This window comes from Cebus imitator, unplaced genomic scaffold (assembly GCF_001604975.1).
Source record: "Cebus imitator isolate Cc_AM_T3 unplaced genomic scaffold, Cebus_imitator-1.0 Scaffold168, whole genome shotgun sequence".
NCBI lineage: Eukaryota > Metazoa > Chordata > Mammalia > Primates > Cebidae > Cebus > Cebus imitator.
Window position 1 is genome coordinate 633,750 of NW_016107483.1, and position 8,898 is coordinate 642,647.

Sequence of the window (8,898 nt, forward strand, 5' to 3'; positions counted from 1 at the left end):
CTTACAGGTGTGTATGGACTGCTGCAGCTGCCTCCTGACTTGCTTATCTGATTCAAAATAATTCCTTTTCCTCTTAAGTCTTGTGTTCTGCTTGCAAAGATACATCATATTCACTCTTAACATTGTCTTTGCTAGACACTTTGTAAACTCCTTCTCCATGTAGTTGGGCTAATTCATCTCTTTCCTTCTCTTCAATTCTCCAGGATTTCACTACCCTTCTTTCCTGAAAAATTATTTCTCTAAGTTTATTCAATGCTGGCTTACTGAGACTACTCTTTTAAGCCTGCCTTCTTCCTTAATTCTTTTTTAAGTGGAAGGCAAAAGTTATTTCACTTTGGTCTGATTGCTTGTATACTTGGATCTGTTTTCTCCTTCAACATTAATTAAATTTCAGCATTTTAAAATTTTATTTACAAGTACACGTTCACTCAGATCTTTATTTGACTCATATTTTTATAGGTAGCCATATTATTATCAAAAGTACTAAGGTATAAAAGATTAGATGTAGCTAAATCTTTATGGAACCCACGCAACCTCATGTCCAGGGAGGAACCTTGGCACTGATTTAATAATTGCAAAGATGGTAGTAATAAATACTAAACCAAAACTGTATACAAAGTTTTGTGTTTTTTTAATTGATTTTTTTATTTCAATAGTTTTTTTAGGGAGAAGAGGTGTTTGGTTACTTTAATCAGTTATTTGGCAGTGATTTCTGAGATTTTGGTGCACCCATTACCCAAGCAGTGTACCCTGTACCCAATGTGTAGTCTTGTCCCTGATTTCCGTCCCACCCTTTCCCCCAGGCCCCCAAAGTTCATTTATCATTCTTATGCCTTTGAGTACTCATAGCTTAGCTCCTACTTATGAGTGAGAATATATGATGTTTGATTTTCCATTCCCGAGTTACTTCATGTAGAATAATAGTCTCCAATTCCACCCATGTTGTTAGAATGCCATTATTTCATTCTTTTTTATGCCTGAGTAGTATTTTATTATATCTATATACCAATTTTCTTTATCCACTCATTAATCAATGGACATTTGAGCTGGTTCCATATTTTTGCATATTGCAAGTTGTGCTGCTATAAATATACATGACTACTTTTCCCCTAGGTAGATACCTAGCAGAGAGATGCTAGATTAAATGGTAGTTCCACTTTTAGTTTTTTAAAGAATCTCCACACTGGTTTCCACCGTGGTTGTACTAGTTTACATTCCCACCAACAGTGTAAAAGTATTTCCCTTTCACTACATTCATGGCAAAATCTATTATTCTTGGTGGATTCTCGATATTAGTCCTTTGTCAGATGTATAGATTGCAAAGATTTTTTTTCTCACTCTGAGGGTTGTCTGTTAACTCTGATGATTATTTCTTTTGCTGTGCAGAAGCATTTTAGCTTAATTAAGTCCCATCTACTTATCTTTGCTTTTGTTGTGTTTGATTTGGGGTTCTTAGTCATGAAGTATTTGCATAACCCAATATCTAGAAGGGTTTTTCCAATGTTATCTTCTAGAATCTTTATGGTTCCTGGTTTTAGATTTAAGTCTTTGATCCAAATTGAATTGATTTTTGTATTAGTTAAGAGATGTAGATCCAATTTCATTTTTCTATATGTGGCTTGTCAATTACCCTAGAACCATTAGTTGAATATGGAGTCCCTTCCCCACTTTATGTTTTCGTTTGTGTTGTCAAAGATCAGTTGGCTATATATATTTGGCTTTATTTCTGGGTGCTCTATTCTATACCATTGGTCTGTGTGCCTACTCTTATAACAGAACCATGCTGTTTTGGTGACTAAGGCCTTATAGTATAGTTTGAAGTAAGGTAATTCGATGTCTCCAGATTTATTCTTTTTGCTTAGCCTTGCTTTGGCCATGCAGGCTTTTTGAGCTCCTTATGAATTTTAGGTTTGTGTTTTCTAGTTCTGTGAAGAATGATAGTGGTAGTTTGATGGGAATTGCCTTGAATTTGTAGATTGCTTTTGGCAGTGCGGTCACTTTTACAATATTGATTCTACCTATCCATGAGCATGGGATGTGTTTGCATTTGTTTGTGTTATCTATTATTTTCTTCAGCATTGTTTTGTAGCTTTCCCCGTAGAGGTCTTTCACATTCTTGGTTAGGTATATTCCTAAGTATTTTATTTTATTTTTTGTAGCTATTGTGAAAGGGGTAGAGTTCTTGATTTGATTCTCAGCTTGATTGCTGTTGACATACAGCAGAGCCACTGATTTGTGTATATTAATTTTCTATCCTGAAACTGCTGAATTCATTTATCAGTTCTAAGAGCCTTTTGGATGAGTCTTTAGGGCTTTCTAGGTATACAATCATATCATCAGCAAACACCAACACTTTGACTTCCTTTTTAGCAATTTTCATGCACTTTATTTCTTTCTCTTGTCTGATTGCCCTGGCTGGGATTTCCAGTACTATGCTGAATAGAAGTGATGAAACTGGGCATCTTTGTCTTATTCTAGCTCTCTGGGCGAATGCTTCCAGCCACTCCCCATTCAGTACAACTTTGGCTGTAGGTTTCTCATAGATGGCTTTTATTATCTTAAGGTATGTTCCTTCATGTCAATGTTGCTGAGGGTTTTAATCATAAAGTGATGCTGGATTTTGTCAAATGCTTTTTCTGCATCTATTGACTTGACCATGTGATTTTCGTTTGTAATTCTGTTTGTGTGGGATATCACATATCTTGACTCATATATGTTAAACCATTCCTGCTTCTCTGGTATGAAACCCACTTGATCATGTTGGCTTATCTTTTTGACATGATGTTGAATTCAGTTCCCTAGTATTTTGTTGAGAACTTTTGCATCTATTTTCATCAGGGATATTGGTCTGTATTTTCTTTTTTTGTTGTACTTTTCCCTGGTTTTGGTATTAGAGAGATACTGGCTTCATAGAATGATTTAGGGAGGATGACTTCTTTCTCTGTTTTGTGTAATAATGTCAATAGGATTGGTAATAATTATTTGAATGTCTGACAGAATTTGTGCATACATCTGGTCCTAGACTTTTTTTTGTTGGCAATTTTTTAATAACCATTTCAATCTCACTGCTTGTTTAGTCTGTTCAGGGGTTCTATATCTTCCTTGTTTAATCTAGGAGAGTTGTTTATTTCTAGGAGTTTATCCATATCCTCTAGATTTTTTAGTTATGTACATAAAGGTGTTCATAGTAGCCTTGAATAAACTTTCAAATTTCTGTGTTATCAGTTGTAATTTCTCCCATTTTATTTCTAATTAAGTTTGTTTAGATCTTCTCTCTTATTTTCTTGGTTAATCTCACAAATGATCTATCAATTTTATTTCTCTTTTCAAAGAATCAGCATTTTGATTCTTTTATTTTTGTATTTTTTGTTTCAATTTTATTTATAACAGTTCTGCTCTGATCTTGGATATTTCTTTTCTTCTGCTGGGTTTGGGTTTAACTGATCTTTGTTTCTCTAGCTCCATAGGGTGTGACGTTAGATTGTTTATTTGTGCTCTTTCAGACTTTTTGATGGAGATACTTAATGCAATGACGTTTCCTCTTAGTACCACCTTTATCCCAGAGGTTTTGATAGGTTGTGCCACTATTATCTTTCAGTTCAAAGAATTTTTAAATTTCCGTCTTGATTTTATTGTTGACCCAGTGATCATTCAGGAGCAGGTTATTTTATTTCCATGTATTTGGATGGGTTTGAGGGTCCTTTTTTTGCTGATATCCAACTTTATTCCACTGTGGTCTGAGAGCGTACTTGCTTATAATTTTGATTTTCTTAAATGTGTTGAGAATTGTTTTGTGGCCTATTATATTGTCTATCTTGGAGAATGTTCTATGTGCTGATTAATAGAAGGTATTGCAGTTGTTGGATAGAATGTTCTGTAAATATTTGTTCAGTTCATTTGTTGCGGGATATAGTTTAAGTTCATCGTTACTTTGTTGACTTGCTGTCTTGATAACCTGTCTAGTGCCATCGGTGGAGTATTAAAGAAGTCCCCCACTATTATTATGTTGCCATATTCCATTTTACATTTATAGTCCTATGATTATATTTTGAATATAAGCCTAACCACGTGCCAGATAAACTTCAGGAACTCTTAATGTCTCTATTACAAAAATTATCCCTCTATCCTTAGGTGATGAGGTTGATTAAGACAAAGTCCACTGGCTAGAAAACTGATTTCCACAAATACAACAAAAGGAAAATTTTTTCCAACTACTTCTATTCAATGGAAAATCTTATTTTTTTTAAGTACCAAATCAATTTCTTCAACTATACAATGTATTCTAATTCAAATATAATATAGTAACAACAAAACATAATAAAATTAAGACTATACAAAAATGACTAAAATAAAATAATATTTATTATAAATTTTATAATCAGTATATAATTATATATTTAAATTTTACTTTACATACATAAGATTAAAGCCAAGGAGGTTAACCATAATTTCAAATTTTATTACCAGCCACTTGTGCTATTTTATCACATTTGAAAATATTCAGTGATCTATAAATTTTTTGACAATAATAATTAAGAACATTTTATTATTCAAGATAATTTTAAAAATTAAATAATGTATTGAGGATACTAGCAAAAACACTTTACTTTTTGATATGGCCTCTATATTGAAGATCTTTCAGAATTTTAAAAATTAATTTAAAAATCTTCCCATGACCCCTTTGTTCAAGGAAATATCATCTTTGTTATAATATGTGTGAATATTTACAAGTCGAAAATTGATTCACAAGGCTATATTATCATAATCACTAATTTTAATAGTCTTCTAAATATTTTCTATATCACTTTTCTTGATTATAAAATGTCAACAATATGGATACACTCTTAATATAACAGAATATTTAATTACATCAGTTTCCCATCAACCCACCAAAGTCATTCAATAATTATATTGGCCATTTCCACTGATTGGCAGAAGGCTCTTCCACTAATGGCTTCCATGTTTTCCACTGCATCATTTTTCTTGCCAGACTTAGTTGATTTTCAGCCTGGAGAATCATCTCTTTTATTTGACCACCTTGAAGTTGGTCTTCAAATTTTTGAACATCCTATTTCACTTTGATCATACATAGCCTGCTTCTCATTGGTAAACTGTTCTGTATTCTTTCTATACTCTTCATTTTTAGGTATTTACTCAAGAACATCAAGAATATTTGTGTACAATATTCTTAGTCTCTCAAGTGAACTCCCACATACCGCAAAGCCAGTGGTCTTCTTCAGCACACTTGCCATGGCAGTCAAAAAGGTATATGACATTTGATAATCAGTCTGACATCTCTCAAATGACATCATGACAAACTACTTTTTAAAAACCTGAATAATTATTACATAATGCTAAGAATCTTAATAAATGATAAAATGTTAGCATTTAAGAAAACATTCAGCTATAATTATAATAAAAACATTAATATAGAGAAAAATAGGATGTCTAAATAAATATGCAATAAAATACAGGATAAAATAAACCCAGTTTTTTTAAGGATTAGTCAAATTTGATTTATTTTATTTCTTAATGTTAACAGCTGTCCAAAATTCATGACCTGGATCTTATACAACATTAATATTTTGGAATTATCTTAATAAAGATTTGGTTAGTTTATGAGTAGTATAATAGAAAACTCAAAATAACATTGACCTAAACAAGGTAGAAGTCTATTTCTCATGTAATCTAAACCAGTCTAAGTCTAATATGAAAGTTTCATAATCATCAGGTTTTTCAGATTTCTTTGGTAATATTGTTTTGTGATCCTCCACACACATCATTGTCAAAACAGCCTACTTGAACTCAACTATCACATCAGCATTTCAACACATGCATTTTAGCCTAAAGAAAGGAAACAAGAATGAAGAAGAATGTGCATTTCTTTTAAGAATACTTACGAGAAGTCACACCATTCCACTGGCTACCACTGAGTCACCTGTATTCACCTAGCTGTAAGAGACTCTAAAAATTTGGTGTTTATCATGTCTAGTAAAAATCGTGGTCCTAATACTAAGAAGTAGATCCTATTACTGAAAGTAGATATTAGGAGACAACTAGCAGTCTCTACCATAAGGTCATAATTATAAGTTTGATATTTCAACAGAAAATCCATCTTCTAGCTTTCCCCAACAAAGGATGGAGTGTCACAATTTAAGCCAAGGTCAGAGAATGACTTCTAGAATTTGAGTGAGATCTACAAGATAGGAACTGGATATATCTTCAGAACATAAGAACTGGACTCATGTTCTGGGCATTTTTTATGCTCTGAGCCTGAAACCAATAGGACAACTGGTCAGGGACTGAGAACAGGGCCAGCTGAGAGCCAACATATTGATCTAGTGATGTACCTGAACTTTGAGTCAAACTGTGCCTGGATGTATTTCTACTTATGTGTGTCAATAAATTTGTTTTATTGGTTTCCAAGAAGAGGTTAAGGGAAATAAATATATAAATAATTAATGAATAATAAATTTGTTTCCATAATGATAAATCAGTTTTTGTCCATATTTTCAAATTACTCCTAGGCACAATACACACAAGATAGTACCCTATATTCACAAAGTCAGTGCTTGTCTCCTTGTTTATTATACTTTCAAAGGTTTATATATTAAGGTGACACACATTTGCACAATTGCATCAGAACACAGAAGATTCCTATAAAAAACCTTATGTAATAAAGTTTTAACATTTCCTTTATACACTCTAGACATATGCTGCCTGGCATAAATATAATGCAAACCACAAATGTGAGCCATATGCATAATTTAAATTTTTTTCAGTAGCCATATTTTAACAGGTAAAACAAACCCATAAAATTAAATAATATATTGTATTTACTCAACCTGTCCAAATATTAACATTTCAATCTGTAATCAATATGAAAGTATTAAAAATATATTACATTCCTTTTTTTTTTAATGTCTGCAAAATCCAGTATGTTCTATATGCTTGCAGTCCATCTCAATTCAGACTAGACACACTGTAAATGCCCTATCCACATGTGGCTAGTAGCTACCATATGGAATGGCATTGCCCTAGGCCAACTTAATTCATAGGGATAATCCATTACTTAAAGTGTATAAGTAATTGATCTATAAAGCAATTAGATCTTATAAATTTCAGTGTGAAAAAATGGGTACATGTGAAGAAGTGTGATTATCTTTGATTATACCACTTTAGGTTTTTGTAAATATATTTTTATAATTTATTTTTTTCCTCCATGTAGAGTTGAAAATTTATTGACTAAAAGATCATATAAACTAAAAGGTCACTGGAGCTGTTTTGGTTAAAAGTAACTGAAAACCTAATTTTAACTAAGAGGGGAAAAGAAAAGAATGAATTGGATTGTGTAACTACAAAGTCCATGAGTAGTGTTAGATGCATAAAAGCTAAGATCTAGGAGCTCCACTCTATTATGGTCTATGTTGGCTTCACTTCCAATAAGGTCGATTCTCTTTTTGCAGTAGCTCCACAGAATTCTAGATTTATGTGTACGTAGTTCAAGTTCAGCAGAAAAGAACATAATTTTGCAACTATATCCCTAAAACATCCCAGCCTGATTCCTATTGGCCTAAACTGAGTCGCATGACTAATTCCTGAAGAATTATTGGGGCTGACGTGGAAATTTGAGTAAATTGAAATGATTTATTAGCTTAGGCCCTATGTCAAAACCTGGAACTGATGACAGAAACTGTACCGCCCTGAACCAAGTGTGTACAGTGGGCATTTCTTCAAAGAAAAATTGAAGAAACAGACATAAGACTGAAAAAAACCAAGCAGTTGATATCTGTAGGCTGTTAGCCCTACAGTTCTAGAATCTCAGGGGCAGTCCTGCCTCCACAGCTCCACTCTGCATTGCCCTAGTGAGGGCCTTTATGATGACTGTCCCTGTAGCAAGGGAATGTGTTGTCCAAGATGGCCAGCCTCAAGCCCCAGGCAGACATGCTGCAGGGAAATCTCGGTGGATATAGCCATGCCCTAACAGCTCTTGCGTTCTGCAAGCCTGCATTGTTAGTGCCACATGGACTTTGCCAAGTTTAAAAGCTTATGCCCTCTGGAGTAGAAGTTCAAGCTGCACCAAGGTTCACTTGGGCTATAACCAGGGCAGCTAAGAAGCACTACACCAGAATGCAGAGAGCAGGTTTTTGAGAAGGTCCTGGGCAGTGGGCCAAGAGGTTTCTGGTGTGCCCTGGGCCTCTCCTTGGAAACCATTCTAGCACTCTGATCCTGTAATGGGTGGGGTAGCCCCCAAAGATCTCTGAAATGCTTTTGGGGTCACTGTCCCATTGTCCTGATAAATAACACCTGGATTTCTTCTGTTCATCATAATCTCCTTAGCAAATGGTCTCTTGGCCGCACCCTTGGCTTTCTCCCCAAAATGCCTATTTTTTTTTTTCTTTCCATGGCCAGACTGAGAGTTTGACAACATTACATTCTGTTTTCCTCTTAATTGTAAACTTAATCTTTAAATTGTTTCTCTCTTCTCATGTTTTAGAATACACCATCAAGGGAAGACAAGCATGATCCTGAACACTTTGCTGTTCAGAAATTTTTTCTGCTAAATATCTTGGTTCATGAGACTTAAAAGCTGCCTTCCACAAAGTCCTGAGACATGGATGTAATTGACATAAGTTCCTTGTCACTTTTTAACAAGGATGCCTTTCTCCTAGTTTCCAATAAGATATTTCNAAGACCTCATGTCCATATTTCTACTAACATTCTGTTTGCAATCACTTAAGTAATCTCTAAGAAGATACAGGCCCAAAACCTAAAATGCAATAAAATAAATAAATCGGAAAAAAAAAAGAATTAAAAATAAAATAAAATAAAATAAAATAAAATAAAATAAAAAAGAAGATACAGGCTTTCCCTACAGCTCTCTCCTGAGTCCTCACA

At 33.8% G+C, this 8,898-nt stretch overlaps 1 pseudogene; it reads right to left on the reverse strand.

Annotated features, from left to right (window-relative positions):
* Window positions 1–4,859: 4,859 nt before the first annotated feature.
* On the reverse strand, window positions 4,860–5,252 carry LOC108315089 (annotated as a pseudogene).
* Window positions 5,253–8,898: the final 3,646 nt, after the last annotated feature.